Raw genomic sequence first — 22863 nt, 5'->3', positions numbered from 1 at the left:
AAATAATGGTTGTTTATTTTTGAACAGTTTCATTTCAGTGAAAAGCATTAAGTACTCTGTATTTTTTTGTCTGCCATAAAAACTAGAACCATCTTGGCAACCTTCTGTACATCTTTTCTTTTTAATTTTTAACCAGAGGAACAAGCCAAATAAACATTCCCCAAATCTTCAACTTTCCATGAATTAGCCACTACTGCTAGAATTACTGCCATTAACCAAGGTTTAATGTCAAATACACAGGGGAATCTGAAACCAATACAAATTCACTATATGAGGTAATATTCAGAGTAAAACCTTGCCGTAGATTAGCTGTAATCAGTTCAGTAAACTCAAATAACAAACAGGACACCGACACAGTGTGCACATGAAAAAGAAATGAACAGATGGAATTGATAATCAAGTGTGTACATGTTTTCTTCTATTCAGATGATAAACTAAAGATGTGCACAGCATTCTTCTCCTGTTAAATGTACAGAACTACCGATAAACAATGCCATCAAGAAAATTAGGTCATTTCTTCACATACTTATAATGACTGAACAGCTCACACAAAAACACCTACCTCCAAGTACAATATATAAACCACATATTAAAATTATATGTATTGCTATTTCCCATCAGCCACAAGCCCAGAAGTCTTAAGTCAAATATCTCACATTGATTTTTGTATTAGAAATCAAATTTTTGGTAAAGCTTTACCAGGAACAAAAATTGAAAAGAAGGCTACTTGGTGTAACATGCCTTTTAAATATTCACATTTGATGTACAAGAAACACCAAAGTATGATTCATGTAGCACTTCTCACCAGCAGGCAAGCAATGCCAAGCCATCTTTCAGTGTTCAGCTCGCACAGAAATATGTCATTAAAAAGCTGGGAGATTATACCACACAGTGATTCTAGTGACAACAGAGGCTGGGAAAAGTGTTGCTTTGATTCTGAAAATTGCTCCAGTCTGTATCCATGTGTAGTTTGCAGTTGGTGTAAAGAAATTATCTCAGGCAGGCACATGGCTGTGGATGGTTCAGGACTGCCCTGCAGGAAGAAATTACTGTATGAACTAGCCCCAAGACACTGCTTTCAGGGAACCATAAGGAACATGGTTAGGCAAAGTAAAGGAGCAAGCTTTTAAAGCATGGCTATTCAGAAGCACTATTCGGTTTGAGGTGTTTTTTTAAAACTTCTTTAAAAGTTTAACTACACAGGAAAACTGTGAAGATAAAGTGAAACCAATCTAAGAGTAAATATAGTCTTGTGTTCCATTCCTTAGGGGAACCAATTTTCTAGGAAGTGGGATGAAACTGAATTGAAAGTCACTAAAAGTATATAAATCTACAAAGCTTAGTTGAATATCTTTTAATGGCAAGATAGAGCTCTTTTATGCAATGTAGAGCCAGAAGATCTAATTCACATCATGATAGATTTCAGACAGAAAGAGGAGCTATTCCTGGATATCAAACCAAATAGTACTACAAAAGTTGGAGGCTTAGGTGAAAAATGGGTCATGTAGTGCTCCTCAAAGGAGCATGCTGATTAGAGATAAAATGCAGCCCTAAAGGAGAGAGGGCAAGACCTCATCTCACTTGCCTCCCATATCAAAAGTAACATCACAGCCTTTTAAAAAGTCTTAATGCTTTCCCCACTACTAGTCACAATGGCTTCTCCTGTATCAGCCTGGTCTGATTCAACCCTAAAGTGGCTTCACACACCCCCCCAAGCCCTTCACATTCTATTTTCCTGGTTAGAGCAAATTATGAAATTTAACTATCTCTCTGTATCTGGGTGACCTGAGGTGTCATTGAAAACCTATATACCCTTCACCTTTCAAAGATCCATAGGGTTTCTTCACTGTACTTCGATGAGGAGGGGAGGATTTACAGCTGATATTATTTTATATTCTGTGCTTTTTCCAAAGGATTCTCATTCTTACATTCTCATTTTTGGTGGGTTTTTTTTTAAACTAACACACATATTTTAATTAACACAGAGAGAGGAATAGCTCCTCACTGTCTGAAATCTGTCAGAATGTGACTCAGATCTAAAACTACATACAGGGAGAAAACATTACAAAAACTATAAAGAAACAAAAAACCTACACATCACAATATAACATAAAATAATCTAACATGAATACAACTACACTACTTAAATAGAAGACACATAAACTAAAATGACAGGGTAATATATGACTTCCAGTGCTTTAATAGATGGTTATAGTTAATATCCTTCTTTGGTATAAACCATGAGATGTTACATCTCACGGAGGGAGTAAACAGACTGCCCTTTGGAACAACCTTCTGCCACTCCTTTCAGCGACAGATAGAGGCCGCAGCAACTACATGCCACAGCTCTTATCCATTCTTTTCCCAATGCTAAAATGCCGCTCCTTTTCATGTTAGGGAAAAGGCGCCTTTCCCGCTGAAGTGGCACTTTCTGGCACTCCTTTTGCCGTTGCGTTATCTAAACGCAGCACCAAAGGAGCGCTGTGACACTGCCCACTATACGGTTGGGTGCATCGCATGTTGGCAGGGTCAAGGCAGCATCGGGGCATCTGTCATGTGGATGCCACACCACCACTCTGCTGGTATAATGCTGGTCTGTACAGCCTCTGACTTCCTGGCCAGTTTTTCTCAAGTTTTTGAATTACCATTTCCTTTCTATAAAGAACTCAGAGCACAGTTGGCCCTGCATATTTGCCGATTTGACATTTGCAGATTTGATTATTCATGGATTATTTGCTGTTGGCTCTGTGGCTGCCCTATACCATTTTTAAATAATAACAGTCATCACAGCAAATTACAAGAAAGTTAATTTAGACCAGATTCACTGACATTACTGATAGTTAATCAATATCCCATTGATTTCAGTAGGTGTACTTCATACATTGGTGAGATAGAGAGAAAGATTTCGGCTGAAGATCTTAAATCCCTGGCAGATCCATATGGGATAAACTGGTTGCGTAATAACATGCCAGATAAAATACATTTATTCTTAAATCTTAGCCTTGATTTTTTAAAAAAACAATCAACACTGACAGTTGCCTCTGCCTTATCTGAGCCTTCCAATTTTTAGGCTTACTCTCAAATTTCATGTTCAGTCTGCTTTATATAGTGACTCCTGTGTCTAGGACATACATATATGGCATTTTAATCTGAGTCAAATTTACAACTTCTCCTTCCCTCATAGAACTGAACAGCAAGCATGTTGTTGACAATCTAAGAATCTGAAATGTTTATAAATATGGCAAATGACAATTCGGTCAATTGTTGCATGAAGCTTTACCATAAAATCACTTCCCAGATGTATAGTGTGGTATTACATTGACATTAAAGAACGAGGAAAAGGTAAAGGAATTGAGAATATTGGTGGTAAGGCTTTAGGTGTTGAGCAGTTATAGACACACATTATTAGAAAGATTGAAATTCTGCAATATATTCTCACATATCAAAACCATTCATATTTAACCCATGAAAACCTTCCACTTCCACTCATTGTGTCAGGATATAATTTCCCTTGAAAAGAAGCACACATATGATTTGTGAGGTAGGCAAGCAATAAAATGGGAGGATTACTAGGTCGCATCTATATTTTCCAGTGTCTCTCATAAATGAAGCATACAGAAGTTGATATGCTCTGAGCTCAAGCGTATGTATAGCTTATGAAATCCTCAGGCCACATAAGCTTAGCTTCCTTGCTGGAAACCAAGATTATGCAACCTATGAGGAAAAATGAAAAATAAATATCACAAAGATATCAATATCAATACAAAGCATTCTCTTTGTTGTTAAAAAAAATCAAAATAACAATGACTCCACCAAAATCCAAACAAAACAAACATATCATTTGGAATAATGAACAGGAGATTTGACCAGCAGATGGTCTCAGCATAAGATACAATGGACCCATTTACACACTTGAGCCAATATTCCCTGTCTAATCTTGAGTTACTGTAAATTAGGCATGAAAGAATATTCAAAATATTGTGGCCTAAGAAACCCTGATGAGGAAGATCTTGGATTGATGAGAAAATTCATAGTTTGGGATTTATAATGTGCAAAATTTGCACCTTTTTCGCACAGAAAACATTTTCCAGAATCATGTGAAGAGTGTTTAGAATAAGTCTCCAACTACAGATTGTTTAGAATAAGTCTCCAACTACAGTATTTTTGGCACATGAAACAGCATTTTCTGTGCAGAAAATAATACATTATGCAGAAATATTATATTCACAAAAATGCTGTTTCTTGAGCAGAAAATGTTTTCTGTACAAAAGATTTGCTAATTTTGTGCAGAATAAATCCCAAACTGCAAATACTCTTTGTAAAATGTACAGTTTTCAAAGACTTTCTAGCAGTGGGAAGAAAATTGCTAAAATTACCCATTCTCTCCTGTGAGGATCAAATTAGTGAAGAAATGCATTACTATCATCAAAGAGTTCTATAGAAACAATCACTCATCCCATTCATGCCTGCTTTGCTTTTCCCACTTGTTCAAGCAAAACAGGTAAACAAATCTGGAAGCAATAAATATGCTTTAAGTTTCTATCTGGAATACTGGCTTGTTATTCCCAGAGAAGCCAAAATTCATAAGTTATCAACAAACCCTGAGTTATGGAGCAATAAAACAACTTCTTAAGTTGGAACACAGAATTCAGCTCTTGTGTCTTGTTTCTTTGTTTCTGAAGTCAGTGGGAAGGCCAAAGCAGGGAAACAAGTATGAATTGGACTAGATATATCACGATGCTATTCATCCACAGTATGTCAGAATTAGATAGGATTCCTGGTTTATTTTTTTTATCTGCAATTGGTGTGATCCTAGTTTATTTTCCAGATATGTTAGCCAACACTGAGCCAAAATTTCCAGAGTTTGGGAACTGTCTTAAAACAAGCCAGAATCTTTGCACCAACAATGTCACAAGACAGGAGGGAAGGAGTGAGAGCGGACTACTACTACTAAATTTATACAGCCTGAAATTATAATCCAAACCAGAACAATATTGCAATGTCACAATCAGTCAACATTTTACCCGTCTCTGAAAGCCTTCTAATTTTACTACACATATCTTGCTTTCTCTGTCTCTCACATAAATTATTCCAAAAGATAATCCCAAAGCAAACTGAGAAGCTGTGAGGGGAAGAGAGAAAGCCTCCACCTACTGGGCAAATAATAGCTTCTGGGGAAAACAAGTCTAATGAGGTTGGGATCACTTATAGGGTAGGATCAGCTCATAGGAAGATGGGGTGCTCTTACCCTCTTCTGCTGATTCTTCCTTGCTAATACCCTTCTTCAGCTGTTTTCCTTGAACTGGATATCTGATTTTGGAGCCTGGCAACTAACATATAAAAACTGCCCTGGGGAGAGCATTTGTAGGGAAGAAAAGGCTTATGATTTGACCTGGTATCTTCATGCATTAGCACTAATGAATTATTTTTAACCCATCTCTCCAACAGGATCGAGGCAGCTTACAACAACAGTAAAAATACAACAATACAAGATAAAACCCATTATCCCTCCCTCCAAACAACAGCATTATACTACCCATAACAATAATAAAATATCATCTACGTTATTAAAACAATCAATCAGCGACAGAGATGGGTATCCTGAGGTATACTATATGGTGAGCCGTCTCAGCGGGAGTCCAAGTGAGTTACTCAGGGAAGGTCTATTGGAAAAGATCCGCATTGACAGCCTTTTTAAAGCTGTCAAGATTGGTAATGTTTCAGATTTCTTCCAACAGACCATTCCATAATTTGGGAGTGGCAGATGAAAATGCCTTCTAATGACATCTAAGGACACGGCTGGTTGACTGACTAGGATAGTGAACAAGAACACTATGAGTTAAACACTAGGCTCTGAAGTCCATGGTCCCTTTGTGTTTACTAGTTGCGCTCGAAGAGCATATTATGCTGTGTTATCAAGTTTTAAAAACATTTTTAGCAGGGTTGGTACATCAGGGTTGGTACCTTTAATATAAAGCGCATCTGTACATTAAAAACTGTTACAGGAGGAAGAAATTGGTGACATACACATTAAATGTTTCAGCAGGAAATTTTCTTGTTCACTATCCTTGGCCTGTTCCAGACCGGTGCTTTGCGCCAACCAAGCCACGTACTAGGGTTGCACAGGGGCGGAGCGTCCACATGCCCCGCAACCCTAGAATGTGGTAGCGACGTCATCATGGTGTGTGACATCTCCACACCACCCCAGGCTGCTTACAATGGCCTAGGTGCAGCACAGGAAGGACCTCCGAAACGAAGCTCCTTTCCAGTGCTGCATTGTTCTCGCAGCAGTCAAACCATTGCAGGAATGATGCCAGGGAGAAAGGGGCCAGGCGGCCCCTTTCTCCCATGGCTGAGGCTCCTGGGGTGTCCAGGGGCATAAAGCACCAAGGACACCCATTTTCTGCGCCACGGAAAAGTGGCATTTTGTCACTTCTCCATGATCCAGAAAAACTCCGGATCGGGGCCGCAGGGCTGCCGATGAGGCTGCCCTGCTCCCAACCCGGAGATAAATGGGGCGCCACAGACCCACTCTTTGTACCGCGCCCTAGTCAGTCAACCAGCCAGCTGTATCCTTAGATCATAGAGTTGGAGGAGGCCACAATGCAGGAATACCGAGATACTGAATATCTTGTTTATGATACTCCATTCCTTTCCGCAAAGTCAATCCACATTACTTTGGCTGCCTGATGTGGTCACGTAGCACAAAGTCCACTTCATCACTTACACTGGAGTAAGTGAGGTTTAAGCCATTGCATTTTAACTTCTTTATTATCATGTTTTTAGATATCTTGTTTAAGCCTTTTATAAACTGCCTTGAGTCCTATGTGGGGAGAAAGGCAACAAATAAAATAAATAAATAATGTCAGCGTAAGTATTTGTAAAGATCTTGTGCATGAAAGTATCCACTACTTGCACACATTCCTTGAACCTAACTTTTGTGACCCCTGAAACATGCCCACTCCTTCCCAAAGGTCCCACTTTTTTAAAAAAATCAACATGATTTTTGGGCAATTTTAGGCCCCATATCACTCAGAAAGCCCCTCAAACACATGAAAACATGTGGAAATAACCCCATCCCCACAAGAACTAAAGCATCCCATACTATTCCCAAATACTTCCATTTTTCTCTGTAGTCCCTCCCAAAATGGCCAAAGGTAGTAATACATCACTTCCCCTTGCCATTTTGCGAGGGACCACAGAGGAAAATAGAGGTATTTGGGGCTGCTGGTGTGTGTGTGTGTGTGTGTGTGTGTGTCCCACCCCTCTTTTAACCAGATCCATCATAGCATGCAGGTCACAAAAACAACCAGATACCATCCACAATATTTTTTCCTGGTTAGTAAAGAAGACATGTAGTGCAATGGACAACTTCATATTTTTCAGACTTAGCATTTCATAAGTTACATGGCCACAAAGGAGCTCTACTGAATATATGAAACTCACAATGCCACTCTGAGATTTCCACTTGGCAATTTTTAAAGAATAATAACATGTTGCACAGAAAACCCTGAAAGAATGTAAATGCCTAGAGCTAATTGAAATTGATTTGGCACATATTGGGATCTTATGAACATATCTTGAAGGATTCCGTACTAGAAATAAGTGGCAATACTGAATGATTTTCTTGCACTATTCTAGATAATACCCTGAAGCTGTCTAAAAGGAGACAATATGCTGATTTTTAAACAAACAGTTATAGTAGTGGTAACAGGCTGTAAGAAAAGGTTATGTACACACAGAAAAGAAAGTGTTCCTTTGGGTCTGGGTTTGAATGTTCCTTGCTTATTTTTATATTTCGAGGCATATCTAAGACCAAAAATAAAGTACCTCCTTCCTAAATTTCATTTTAAGGCACTATAAGCTTCATTTTTGATTTTGCTGAGGCTGATACTCATCCACGGACAGACCTGAAAATTAAAATTAATTCCCAATACATAGATCTAACTGTGGGCAAAGACAATTTTGCATACAACATTATTCCTGGGTATGCAAAATCTCAACCCTGTTCACAAAATAAACATCTGAATCAGCTATCAAGTCCTTTGATTCTGCCTAATTCAATCTCAATGTTTGCATTTGGATGCTCTCCAAAAGCAAAGGTCAGCAATTGCAGTGGCCAATTTTCATTCCTGTGAACTGATGGGTCACTGCAGTGCATGAAAATCAGCTGACCTGATACAAGTCACTTTTGTTTAGAATTTCTATGGGTTTTGGCATGTTTGGGAGGGTTTCAGATCAAAGAAGAAAGTGCAAAGGTAGGCTTAATGTTGAACATAAAGAAAACAAAAATAATTACTGCCGAGGCCCTTCACAAGTTCAACCTAGACAATGAAGAAATAGATATAGTAAAAGAATTCCCCTTATCTGGGATCAAACATTGATAGAAATGGGAACTGCAGTCAGGAAATCAGAAGAAGATTAAGAATGGGGAGGGTGGCTATGAAGGAACTAGAAAAGATTCTAAAATGCAAAGATACACAACTGAACACAAAAGTTAGAATCATACAAGCCATTGTATTCCCTAATACTATGTACGGATGTGAGAGCTGGACAGTTAAGAAAGAAGATAAGAGGAAAATCAACTCATTTGAGATGTGGTGCTGGAGAAGAGTGCTGAGGATTCCATGGACAGTCAAAAGGACAAACAAATGGGTCCTAGAGCAGATCAAGCCGGAAATCTCCCTGGAAGCCAAGATGACCAAACTGAAGCTGCTGTACTTTGGACACATCATGAGAAGGAAAGACTCATTGGAAAAGACAATAATGCTGGGAAAGGTGGAGGGAAGTAGAAAGAGAGGAAGGCCACATGCCAGATGGATGGACTCTATTAAGGAGGTCACAGATTTTAAGGGGCTACAGGAATTAAGCAGAGTAGTGGAGGATAGAGGGTCTTGGAGATGTCTATCCATAAGGTCGCCATGAGTCGAGATTGACTCAAGGGCAGTTAACAACAACAATGGTTTGTTTAAACATGTAAGTTTATAAACCACAATCCACAGCTAGCTTGTATAGATTAACCAGAGATTGTTGGGCTCAGATGAAATAACAAGATGTGATTAATTAAAAATGGGAACTAATGTTTACAAACTCCTTGTATCTATGCCACGGGAAGAGGGGAAGAATGTTTGAAAACATGTCAGAGATTGTCTTTAACTTTTTCATGACATTAAATGCAGCCCAGAGCATCATCCAGTGATAACTTCAGTAAGGAAGCCACTCTTATTTCTTGTACAGGAATTGTTTCTACTATATTTTGCATCAAGACAATACAGTATATCTGCATAAATCTACTAAATTTGGCTCAAGTTTATTGTGGAGTGGGCTGTCAGAAATGGTTGAGAAGAAAATGGAAAGGATGAATTACCAAGAATGTATTTTCAAACTGCCTAGAAATCAATTCTTCTTGCCTAGTTAGGGAATTAATAGAAACAGAATTTCATTCAAATATATACAGTTAATTGGAGCAATGCAGACTACCAACAATATTAGAGATAGATGGTGGACTGCACACTATTCATTTGTGTCTCTAATTATTTATATAATCATTCTGGAGGCGAGTTAAGAGTCACTCTTTTGGGGGGAAGGGAAAAAGAAAACTTAATATTTTGTCACACTCTATAACAAAAAAATTCCGACAAATGATTTTCTGCCTTTTTGATGAAACTATGAATTCAAGAGAACCTTTTGAAAGGTTAGATTAGTAGTCTCCTCATATAATTTATTTACTCTCAGCTTCTGTCATTTGGGTTCACAGCTCTGCAAGAGAAGGTAAGGAACTTAGGAAGTGACTAGGGCGCGTTACACACCGCCATTTCGGACGTCCTCAGGACGTCCCAGTTTGAAAAAGGGGCGTCTCTTATAGACGCCCCTACTCCTATTATGGACAGAGTCCGTAACAAATGGCGGCGGCCGTGTGGAACGGCCGCCGCCATTTTGACTTAGCGTCCGCACGTCACAGCCCAGAAGTGACGACGCGAGTGCGCACTTTGGCACTTGCGCCGTCTCTTCAGGGTTGCCGGAAGGAACGCGATTTTCGCGCTCCTTCTTTGCAGCGCAGAGGAGTCGCGCAGTTTGGCTGCTGCAACTCTGCGCTGCAACCGGCAGTGGCCCAAGACCGCCCCTTTTGGGCAGTCTGTAACAGGCCTAAGGCACACTTTTGATCCAGCCAGCCCGGTAATGTTAGCTCTGACTGCCAGCAGCGCTCCACAATTTCTGGCATAATTTTCTCATCACCCTCCATGAAGATCCCTGGTATTTGTTTCCTAATGGTCTGCCAGTACTAACTGGGCCTCACTCTGCTTAGCTCCCAAAATCAGACAGTGTGTGTTGGTGGAGAGCACCTTAAAGAAAAATTTCAAAATTTCCATCACAACAACTGGACCCAAATTGTAAAATCGCACATCTCAAAAATCACAGTGGAATTCTATCTCTGTAAGAAACAAAAACATGTGGTGAAGTACCAATTTGTTGTTATGCACCTTCAAATCATTTCAAATTTATGGCAACCGTAAGGCAACCCTATCACGGGGTTTTCTTAGCAAGATTTGTCCAGAGTGACTTTACTATTGTCTTCCTCTGAGGCTGAGAGTGTGTGATATGCCCAAAGACACCTAGTGGGTTTCCATGGCCATGCAGGGATTTGAATCCCAACTGAACCCTGATCTCCAGTGTCCAATGTTCAAACCACTACACCAGGCTAGCTTTCACCACTGAATTAGAATATATTAATTTAAACAGAAATTTTCCACAAGTGCAGAGATCTAGAAAGAGATCTAGTTTTAGGTTCAGCACAATGTTAATTTGACATGCACTTTCCCAATCACTTTGCCAGAACTGGTAGTACGATTTAAGCAGCACCCCACACTCCGCAGTCTAAGCCTAACAACACTCCTTGCAGCCCTTTCCATAAAAAAGTTCAACATGGAAATTCCACAGATGCCTCAGGCGATATGTCCAACAGGTGAGCTGCCTAACCAAGTTTACCTTTGTAAATAGGCCAATTGAAGCTTAATCTACAAAAGACAGTTATTTTTGGTTAGTCAGAAAGGAGATCATGAAATCAGGATTTAGCTTGTGCTGAATTTAACTATACTATCCTTGAAGTTTCAGGTGTGCCATCTGCGTGTAGTTTTGGATTTAGCCCTTGATCTGTATGCTAAGGTTTTGGTGGTGAACAGGAGTGCATACAGTTCAAAAAGTGTTTAAGACCTTCAGCTGGACCCAAATGCTTAAGACCATCAGGTGGTCTCAAACGGCCAGATTGTTGACTGGGGCTGGTTACAGGGAGCATATAATTCCCTTGTTACTGCAACCTCACAGGCTATGGTTCTGTTTTTAAAAAAATATTGTTTTAATCAAGATTTTTCTTTCTATCTGTCTTTTATTATTGGTAGTTGCTTTGCATACCATGGTTTTTTTCCATTCAGCAGAAAGGCTGGTGCAAATTAGCACAATAACCAAACACAACCACAGCATTTCCTCCTATCATCACTGACAGATAACAGTTCTTCATCCTACAAGCACTATATAAAAGATTTATGTTCCTCATAGTGTCCCCCGAAAATAAATAAATAACCTCACCCATTCACTCACCAATTTGGATTGTCAGCCCAGAAATCATAGCTTCAGAATGTAACATGGTATCAGCTGAAGATACAAAAGTAAACTGTTCTGTTGTCTCGCCAATGTTGCTAAAACTGTTTGGGCAGCTGTATATAATTCGAAAAGCACAGTGCAATGGGCCGATCACTGTCATCCTTTCAATTCTGTCAGAGCGCAAAGAGCTGGCAAGTTACAAGGCAAAGGAAGACACAATGAATCCAGGCAGCTTGCAGCTTCTGTGCTAGTGTGATGATGAATCTACTTCAGATTTTAGTCTGAACTTTGAAGAAGCTATCCAGGTTGCTTGAAGGCAATCCCCAAAATAGGCTTAGAACCTCAGATAGCTCCTATAGAGTTCAGCCTAAGACCCATAGTACATTCACCATCCAAATGAGACAGTTTGACACTGCTTTCAGGTCAGGATACGGAGTGGAGACTGCCCTGGTCGCCTTGGTCAATGATCTCCGTCTGTGCATTGACAGGGGAAGTGTGGCCCTGTTGGTGCTCTTGGACATCTCAGCGGCCTTCGATACCATAGACCATGGTATCCTTCTGGAATGCCTGAGAGAGTTGGGAATCGCTGGCTCTGCCTTGCAGTGGCTACGTTCCTACCTCTCGGGCAGATTCCAGATGGTGATGCTGGGGGACAGCTGCTCCTCTACGAGAGAGATGACAACTGGCATCCCTCAGGGCACCATTCTGTCCCCCATGCTGTTTAACATTTACATGAAGCTGCTGGGTGAGATCATCTGGAGACACGGGGCGGGGTGTTATCAGTATGCTGATGACACCCAAATTTATTTCTCTATGTCTCGGGCTGCTTCAGTGACCAAGGAGGGCATCTCCCCCCTGAATGATTGCCTGAAGTCGGTAATGGATTGGATGAGGGAAAATAGACTCAAGCTGAATCCAAATAAAACGGAGGTACTCATGATAGGTAACCCCAATTCAGGTACGGAGATAAGTTCGCCAGTTCTAGATGGGGTTACACTTCCCCTGAAAGACTGCGTCCGCAGCTTAGGGGTGCTCCTGGATTTGTCGCTTCAACTGTCTTCTCAGATTGATGCGACAGCCAGGAGTGCCTGTTATCAGCTTTGGCTGATACGCCAGTTGCACCCCTACCTGGAGCAGCAGCACCTAGAAACTGTCGTACATGCTCTAGTAACCTCTTGCCTTGATTTATGCAATGCGCTCTACATGGGGCAACCTTTGTGCCACTTCCAGAAGCTTCAATTGATTCAAAACATGGCAGCCAGACTGGTCGCTGGAAAATCTAAGTTCAACCATATTACACCTATTTTAAAATCACTGCATTGGCTGCCTATTAGCTTCTGGGCACAGTACAAGGTGTTGGTTATCACCTATAAAGCCCTACATGGCCTGGGTCCAGTCTACTTGAAGGAACACCTCCTCCCATACAATCCTTCCCGTACACTCCGATCCTCCGGGAAAAACCTTTTACAATCTAGAAAAAACAGACTGGCGGTGACCTCTCGGAGGTCCTTTTCTGTCACTGCTCCAAAAACCTGGAATGACCTGCCGGAAGAGATTTGCCAATTATCCTCACTCGAGACTTTTAAAAAGGCAACAAAAACCTTTCTCTTCCGGCAGGTCTTCCCCAAAACCAATTGAATCCCCTTTTTATTATTTTTCTTACTTGTGATTTGTTTTTAACTTTGATGTATTGTATGTATTTTTTTAACATTTTTAAAAAACTGTTTAATTTTATATTTGGGAGGGAGGGTTGGGTTGCGGTTTTGTGGGGCTTGCTGTTTTTATTGCTGTATATCGTATTTTCTCTATTGTTACCCACCTTGCTCCTCAATCGGAAGAGGCAGGATATAAATAAATAAATGTTTGTTTGTTTATTTGTTTGTTTATCATGGCTCAATGCTATGCAATTCTGGAATTTGTAGTTTGCTGTGGCATCAGAACTCTCTGACAGAGAAGGCTAAATATCTCAGAAAACATACAAATCTCAGGATGCCATAGCATTGAGTGATGGCAGTTAAAGCGGTGTCAAACTGTATTAATTCTGCAGTGCAGATGCAGCCATAGAAACTATCTGCCACTGCTGAACTGAACAGAGCCAAGAATTTAGCAACTGGATGCAAGAGCAAGAAGGTGTAAAACTACACTGGTGCCTTTGACAATACTACTGGGTAAAGTTACAAGGAACAGTCAGGGTTGAGCAGTGCATAAAGATGAATAATATGGTAGCTTCTGCTGTGAAAAGCCCCTGCTGAAATAAATAACTACCTGTTAGTTAGTAGGTGGAAACAAAATTCCTCTGCAACACTCATCCATCTGTTTATCACTGTTGATCTACTGATTTATATTCTGGAGGCATAAAGTGGAGAGTGTCCTATTTAAAAATGGAATTAGCAATTATCACACTGAAAACATAATTCAAGGATGTAATTACTGAAACAAATACCAAAATCTTCATTCATTTCTTCTGTCGGCAAATAAAAATATATTAGAATTGTGACACTCATACATAAGTCATTTTCCGATTCCTATTTTCACAGTTTGATATGCTCCCTCCAATAACAGTCTCTTATTGACTTAATCAAGAATCCAGATTATAGCAAAAGGCTTCAATAATTTTCAGCAACCCCCATCAATTTAGAACCACCCAGTTTCATTTCTCCTGAATAACAATGTTTGAAATTGTGATAACAAAGAGGTCCAAAATGGTAAATAGTTATGTAGGAAACCCATTTCATTGCTGTTTGCCATTTTAGTTTATTTTTCAAATACTATGTCTCTTATGTGGCATGATATACTACATAAAACACCCCAAAGAGCATGCAATACATATCATTAGTTGCACTCATGAAGGTACATGAGTTTCATGCCATCTCTACATGACAGGCATCCCTAGGTGATGAGTCACATATTCTGGTATTCATGGTACTATTTTGAACCCCAAAATTGTTGGTTCAAAGCTTTTCCCTTTACTAGAGAGCAGAACCAAATAATATTAATTATGCTAATATGTAAAGAAGAAGAAGAAAAAGAAAATCCTTAACCTAGAACATAAACTACCTTTCTGCCAACTAAATTTGATATAATTTTAGAATATTTCCTTGAGGACAATATGGACCACAGTATTTCTGGTTGATATACATTGCCTGCCCCCTTCACCACCTCCCCTGCTGTCTTTGCCAAAGTTTTTCTCTCTTTGTGGAAGGTAGCTGTGAGTAGTATGAAATGCAATAGATATCAGCAAGAATGTGAGGGGGAAGTATGGCCATCTAAAAGTATGCCAAATAGAAACAGTACTTCTCTGTATTTAAGTTATAGAAGTTATAACAAGGGAACACTAGGACATTTTTTTCCTGCTAGCCACTTTCTAAACCAAATTTCCTCCAGATATTTTTGTTGGCTAATATATAGAAAACTGCTGTCCCAGTATTCTGGTTAAGGAACAATAGAAATTTTAACAATAAATACTTCCCTGATATTATTGAAATTGTGCATACTAAACAGTTTATATTAGTGAACTTCCTCAATCCAGCCAACCATGTTTCATAGAAAGAGAATATAATCTCCTCTGATGAGATCATACTTGAGATAGCAGGATGTTCAAAAAAGCTCAGTAAAAGTATGTTCCAGAACCAAGTTCACACAAAGAAGAGGAACTGGTTACAACACAACAAAGCAAAGGTGTCATCAAATCTGATGCTCATATGTCTGTAATGTTGGTTTAGGTTATATAACTCTAGTCTCACCAGTGCCAACTCATGAGCTTAACTGTAACTCCATTAACTTACAGCTAGTAATACAGCATCTGGTGAAAAGCCTGACTCTTTTTCAAGATTGCTGACTACAGAAGCACAACAAGCCGAAGTCATTAAAGTTTAGTTGGTATTTTAAAAATCAATCAGCTCTAGAGCATTTAAGGCCAAGGTGGCCAAGGGCAAGTCAGTGGCTTCACTATGGTTGGCATCACAGAGTGTGGTAACTCATGGTGTCACTGCCCCCCATACCTTAGTTATGTTTTTTTGTACTAACATTACTCATAGGGGTGAAGCTGACTGGTGACTTAGCTTTTCCAACCCCAATCAACCCCCAATCTCTGAAGACCAGAACAACCGTACAACCCACTCTGAAAAAGGGGCCAACGTCATGGTCCAAAAAGGGCTGCTGGCAAGGAGCACTTTTTTCGCACTCCTTTTTCCGGCAGCTTTGCAGCCTCAGAATGGCTTCTGGCCACACTGGGGGCATGCGTCATCTGCACACCACATCCCCAAAGTGGCTGGAACCTGCAATTTCTGGCCTGTCTGTTTCGGGCCATAAATAATAATTCTGATACATTATTATTATTATTATTATTATTATTATTATTATTTGTATCCCGCCTCTCCCTGTATTGGATCGAGGCGGGTAACAACAAGCATAAGAACAATAAAAATAAACACAACAAGCCACAAGTAAAAAACGTAGCAAAATATATAAAATCCAATTCCCTATCTCCCTCCCACCTTAAAATACCATTAAGCTGACCATTAAAACACCATTAAGCTGACCAAGCATTATGGCAATAGTTGTGACATAAAGAACTAGCAAAATTAAAATTATACTTCCAATTTACAATATGATACACACAGCTTAAATGCATTCACATGTACATAATTTCATGTAGTTAAAGTGAAAAATTGGTAAGATGTGGTGTGTTTTGTAAAGAAATTAAAAATTTAAAAATTTAAAATGTAATTAAAAAAAACCCTTGGGCCTCACCTTTCTCTTCCTACTGAGCCTCACCCCACTCACCCCTTCTTTTCAGTGTTTTAAAGGAATGCAGGAATTTCTCCTAAAAGGCAGATGTTTGTGAAGCAGTGGTGTCACCTTCCCTTTATGGTGTCACCTGGTGCATTCTGCACCCTGTGCACCCCCTAGTGATGATGTTTATCACACTATACTCTTAAAGTGCTACTATTCCACTTTGACTGCTCTAGCTGCCTCCTGTTGCATTCTGGGATTTGCAGTTTTAAGGAGGGGTATTTAGAATTCTCAGGCAGAGAACGTCTCTGCCTGAGCATTCTAAATACCCCTCCTTAAAACTGCCAATCCCAGAATGCAGCAGGAGGCAGCTAGAGGAGTCAAAGTGGAATAGTAGCACTTTAAGAGTATAGTGTGATAAACATCGATGTCCCTGGGGCAAGTGGATAGACCAGGACTCTGAAAGCTGGACCCTCTGGGAACAGATTTGGTCTTCTTAGAACAAAAGAATCAACAGCAATAGCAGAAAGGCAGGCAGGCAATGAAAGTAGGCAGGGAAGCTATGTAGCCCAGTTCCCACACTTAAGCCCACATTGGTGGGAATGAAAGGAAATTGGGACAGTTATTCTTATAAATGTTTACTTCCCCTTTTCTCAAAAGTAACTAAGGTGCTTTACAGAGTGCCCAAAAAGAGCGCTCTGCCAGCGCCTGTGTCTGCTGTGCCAGGGAACCGCAGCGGACAAACCACGCAATTCCCTGGCGCAGCAAAAAGAACCTGCAAAAAGCGGGTTCTTTTTGTGGTGCAGTTATGATGCCGCAAGGCGCCAATGGCGCACTTGCATCGTCATTACTGTGCTGCGATATGCGGACGCTAAGCGTCCGCGACATCAAAATGGCGGCGCCCATGTGTATAGGACGCTGCCATTTTGACGTACCCAGTACATTCTAGGGGTGAGGCCTGATTGGACGCTGTGTCCTTGGCCAACCCCTAGGACGTACTGGGGACATGGCAAAGGCACGTGTAGAACAGGCCTAAGAGTCATTTTAGTTACATATTTAAAAGCACTGCTGAATGCTACAAGCAGCTGGCAGGTGGTCCAAAACATACTCTCCTCTCACTCTATTCAGTGTGTCCTCAACAACCCAAACAGAACAGAAAGAGCAGAATATTGCCAAAATATGGACCATATTATATTCTTCTTCTAAAATTTAATAAGATCCAAACACTGTAATTATCAAACTAAGCATAAGTTATTCCATAGAAGGAAGTTATCTTTTACTTAATTACAATCATAATGTGATATGGTTATAAACTACAGTGGGAAAGACCTAATTACAAGTTAGTACTTATTTACAACTAGCTACTTCCACATTCTGAGAGAAACCACCAACTCCAGCTTTTATACAGGAAGGAAAAAACTGGTTCATCTAAACACTCTGGAGAGTACAGTTTTACTTGCCTGCTGCCTTGAGAATCTAGCAGTTACCTCCTGTGATCTGATGACACTGGAGGCCCAGGGCACTTGGTCTAAGCCACATCATACCTGACACTGATGTTTCATAAACAAACTTACTTCCTTGCCTCTAATAATCTTGCATGCATTATTAATAATAGATCTGTGTTTGCTGAGGTAGCTATCTTTCACCAGTTATCATTTATGAAGGTCATAAAGAAGCATAATTTATTTCTCTGGCAGCAGAAAATGGCTGACCAAAATATTTTGCAAAATCAAGTGTAATTGGTTTTGAGATTAAAGAGTCAAGATGCTGTTGCTGTCTTATATAAGAGGCTTACCACACTAAGGATGAAATTCAAACCACAAACTAATATCAAACACATTCCAGAACAGGATTGTGGCGGGGGGGGGAGGGGGATGCGATCTGTCATTTATTTATTGTAAGAAGTTTTAAATCATACTTTAATTATATTCTCGGTATGGTTTTACAACAAGAATAAAACAATGGAAGTGTGTGTGTGTGTGTGTGTGTGTGTGTGTGTGTGTGTGAAAGCCACATGCTACATGAGACAATCACCAGGATTACAATTCTATATGAAAGGCCTGGAAAATAAAACTGTCTGCCTGATGCAACCAGGACAAGAGGTAAATTGTCAGATGAACATCTCTGTGGGGAGACCATTGCACAACTGGTATGCCACCAGTTGGGAAGACTGGTTCTGGTAAATGCCAATGAACACAATGTCTGAGGAGCTACCTACTCTCTGGCAGCTACCTGTATCACATCTCATCCACAAGAAGCTCTTCCTAAATATTTTTAATGTGCAGATTTCTTTCTATAAACATGGAGAAAGATGGTATTCCAAGCTCTCTCTCTCTCTCTCTCTCTCCCTCCCCCTCTCTCTCACACACACACACTGTGGTTTTTTTTAAAACCCAAAAACACACCATGTAGATCAAGATAGGCTTTACTTTATGCTTGCATATACTCTTTGGAGAAACTGAACTAAAATATGGCATGCAATATAGATGCACTTAAACTGTAGATATGCTTACACTGTTCATGTTTACTCTGAAGTCCAGTTGTTCAGTGGCATTTACCAGCACATGCACCAGATTGCATTCCCATTAACAGTCAGCTGAACAGAACACATCTTATAATCCATAGACTCTTACAAATGATGTACAAATACACAACTTTAAGCTATTACAAAATTTTATTGCTTCTGAGAAATGGCAACAGCAATGTTTGTGATGATGTATTATGATGAAAGCCCATCAGGATTTGATGAACTCTGTAACCACTATGTACACGGTAAGACAGTGTCAACAAAAATTTAGCCCACCCAGATGGCCAGACCAGGCACAATGCCTGAGAAAACACCAAAACTTTGTGCTAGGCCATTACAATAATGATCTTATGATAGTCCTATCTATGAATAATTACAATCACTCTTTCCAATAGCACCAATTAATTTGTCAAGGATTACTTAATAAACAATGGGTAGATTTCCACTAAACTCAATGCAAGATAGATGTAATTATTTGCGATAACAGAATAGATAATAGGACTCATGAGCAGTTAACTAAAGACTAAGTTCACACCAACAGTAGATTCTCCAACTACATCTGTAAGGTATACATTCAGAAATGTGAATATGTAAACTTATACAATGGTTTCATATAAATCTGCTACAGTCTGAAGAACACAAGAACTTGTGGACAGTGGTGAACCTTCAGACACTGTTTATATAGATTTCCAAAGGCTTTTGTCATGTCCATAGAAAAAGACTTTGAGCAAAATTCTCTAGCGTGGGATAAGAAGAGGAGTTGTCTTAAGGATCAATAGAAATATTAATAATCACCTCATCTCTTTTGTTTTCCAGAAGTCATACCCACAAGAACAATGTAAAGAATGGAAATCAGCACCAAAATAATTACCAACTGTCTTTGATGTATTAGTGTAATCATCCCCATATATTCCCTAGAACGGGAAGTGATTGGACGTATGCAACTACAATGTTTTTTATTGATTTATTATACTTTAGGAAGAATGAGGTCAATATTATCTAACTTGAAATTAATTGTGCTATATGAGAGAGACCTTCTAGGAGGCTATCCAATGTAACAAAAGTTATTTAATCCTCATCGAGGTAGATAAAAAAGGATTCCTATGAGCAATTTCAGAAGTACTGTGTGATGTAATGAAAATTTTAGTGTAAGAGTTTGCAGAACTATCAGGATTAATTTTATACATCTTTTGTTTCGGAACCTACTAAGAATGCCAGTGTCCTTCCTCCCCCAACCTTTTGAAAACCAGAATATGGTGCTATTGCTTCTCAGCATCATAATTTAGTGCCAAAAATATAATAGGACATTTCTGGCCCCATACATTTAAATTGGCTGGAACAAAACCATACCTCAATAGCAAAAAAAAAAAAAACCCAATAGATTTGTTGTAATATTTTTTGTCTATTATACATATATAAATGCATGCATGTGCCCCCACACCCCCCAGCAAGATTTTTGGGACTACTATTTAGTATTCTGCAGGTGAAATATTGTACAATGTCTGCATTGTAGGTATAATTCTGTGTGAATTCTGCAACAAAATGAGGCTCTGGGGAGCTGAAATATCAATTTAAGTGGATGAGATTAAAAACCCTTTTAAAGATGATTTACATGGTTTTGTAAAATTGTTGTTGTGTGCCTTCGAGTTGTTTCTGATTTATGGCAACCCTATCATGGAAGCTTATCACACACATTATTTTCCCCGTTATGGGAACAGGAAGGGGACACTCAGGGCCGCGCGCAACGAAGAAATAAACGGATTTTATCACATAGCAAATCATCCTCAAAATGGCCCCATTCCATCCCCACACCAAGCTGTCCCCATTCACTGCTGAGGAGCGTGTCATTTTGCTCGGCTGGAATAGGGCCGGCTTGGTGTCAGTGGATGGAACAGGGCCATTTTGAGGATGATTTGCTGTGTGATAAAATCTGTTTTTTCTCGGTTGCGCACATCCCCGAGCATCCCCTTCCCGTTCCCATAATGGGGAAAATAATGTATGTGATAAGCTTTATGATATTTTCTTGCCAAGATTTGTTCAGAGGAGGTTTGCTATTGCCTTCCCCTGAGGCTGAGAGCATGTGACTCGCCCATGGTGGGTTTCATAGCTGAGATGGGAATCAAACCTGGTCTTGTAGTCCAACACTCAAACCACTATGCTGTGCTGGTCCCATACTGTAAAATATGGAAGTATAAATAAAAACATGCTTGGTTGATCCTCTTAATGCAAAGGACTATTGACAAACAAGGGGTACCCAAAGGTCTTTAGCCTGATTTATAAACCTTCTATGTGTGATCAGCTCAGAATTCTGGAAAATGTAAGCTGTCCTTTTCCTAGCATTTTGGTAGCAAGAAAGAGAGAAATAGGGAGAGGGGGGAGAGGGAGAGGGAGAGGGAGAGGGAGAGAAATGTGGGAAGAAAGGAAAGAGAAGAGGTGTTACCAGAGAACTTTTGTTGTGACTCCATCCATCTTGTGTTCCTTAACACAAGATGGGAACATAGCGGGAAGTCTCAATTACACTTTAGAAGCGCCATGGATGATCACATCCCTGGCGCTTCTGCAATGTTTCTGCCACGTATGCATGACATTTAGCCCACGTCTGATAAGGTCCATTGTTTGGATGTTATTGGATTTTCTATTGAACAGCTATGTCTTTAAAACAAGTATCCTTCCTTTCCCAGCACTCAAGGAAGCATATAAATCCTTAAAACAGAATAAATTTACAACCATAAAACAATTTTTAAAACACAAAAGAAAAAAAAAAGAAATCAACATGCTCAGCAGAGAAAACAATTGCAGAAGAAATAGATTAATAGACAATTTCTTCCACCTTCCATTTTCCAGCTACAAAGTGCTTGCAAGGTAGATCTTTCCTTCATTTTAAATGAAAAGCTAACCGAGATGAGCACTGACAAATCACAAGTTCATTCCATAGCCCGGGGCTATTACAGAGAAGACCCTGCTCCTTCCAACTGTACAATGTCACTTGAACCATTGAAATGTATATCACTGACAAAACATTATTAGTACTTGTCATACAATGTATGTATTTTAATACAACGTACAATTAACCCAACCTTTTTCATTTTTTGCTATGACTGCTTTCTTATCAAAACTTCACAAAACTTTCATTTCAGCCTCATGAGCCCTGCAGCTGTAAATTAATTGAATAAAATTTACAAACATTATGCACTGCTAAAGCACTTTAAAGGGCTATTCCCTATTCAGTTGACTTAGCTGGTTGGCATGACAGTTTTGCTTGACATGAGTTCAGAGCCCCTGGAAACCTTCCTAATCCCACTCTCCAGGCCCCGTGTCTATTCATGAAACCATGTTAACCTAAATCCAGAAAATTAATAAACCTCAAATGGGTTTAAGCACTCAGAAATATCCCTCGGTACTCTTTCCACATTCATTATATTGCAAGCATCTTTTTGCACCAGGAAATTTGTGCTCCAAAGGGCTAAGCAGAAACTAGCAACTCCCCTAAGATATTAGCAGGCAATAACATATCACATTTAAGATTATTGTGAGCTGAATCATAAATAAAAAATATGTTTACTGCAGTCACTCTATCTGCTAACTGCCAACATGCTTAATGTCAGGTTTTAATTGGATTCCTCTCAATACAGTCAATAGATAATGCTTTTGTGATTAACTGTGAAAGAAGAAAGAGATAAGAATAACAGATTTCCTAATGTTGCATGTTTCAGCTAAATTCCTTTTTAGTTGCATTTTGTCCAATGCAGATAAGCTACCAGCACTTCCACATTTTTCATTATCCTATCTATGTTACTGTTAAATTCCTCAAACCACTGGGCAGTTAGAAATACAGGCAAACTTCTGATAACAAAACATCTCTTACAGAAGCATCTTTCTACAAAGGCGTATTATATTAGCCCAGTTCTCATTTTACTCCTTGTCCTCTGCCTAGTTGCTGTTTTTTTAGCAACACCAACATAAAGAGGATGGTTAAGGAGGGCCAAAGAAACACAGACTTTCAG

The 22863-nt window shown here is 39.6% G+C and overlaps 1 protein-coding gene across 5 annotated transcripts in view; it reads right to left on the bottom strand.

Annotated features, from left to right (window-relative positions):
- Nucleotides 1-22863, bottom strand: part of SMYD3 (SET and MYND domain containing 3) — a 503325-nt gene that overhangs the window by 189850 nt on the left and 290612 nt on the right. The gene's annotated exons all lie outside the window — the stretch shown is intronic.

The sequence above is a fragment of the Sceloporus occidentalis genome, unplaced genomic scaffold (genome assembly GCF_023333645.1).
Source record: "Sceloporus occidentalis isolate IW3139 unplaced genomic scaffold, rSceOcc1.0.p SCAF_6, whole genome shotgun sequence".
NCBI lineage: Eukaryota > Metazoa > Chordata > Lepidosauria > Squamata > Phrynosomatidae > Sceloporus > Sceloporus occidentalis.
This window is presented reverse-complemented; position numbering and strand designations above follow the sequence as displayed.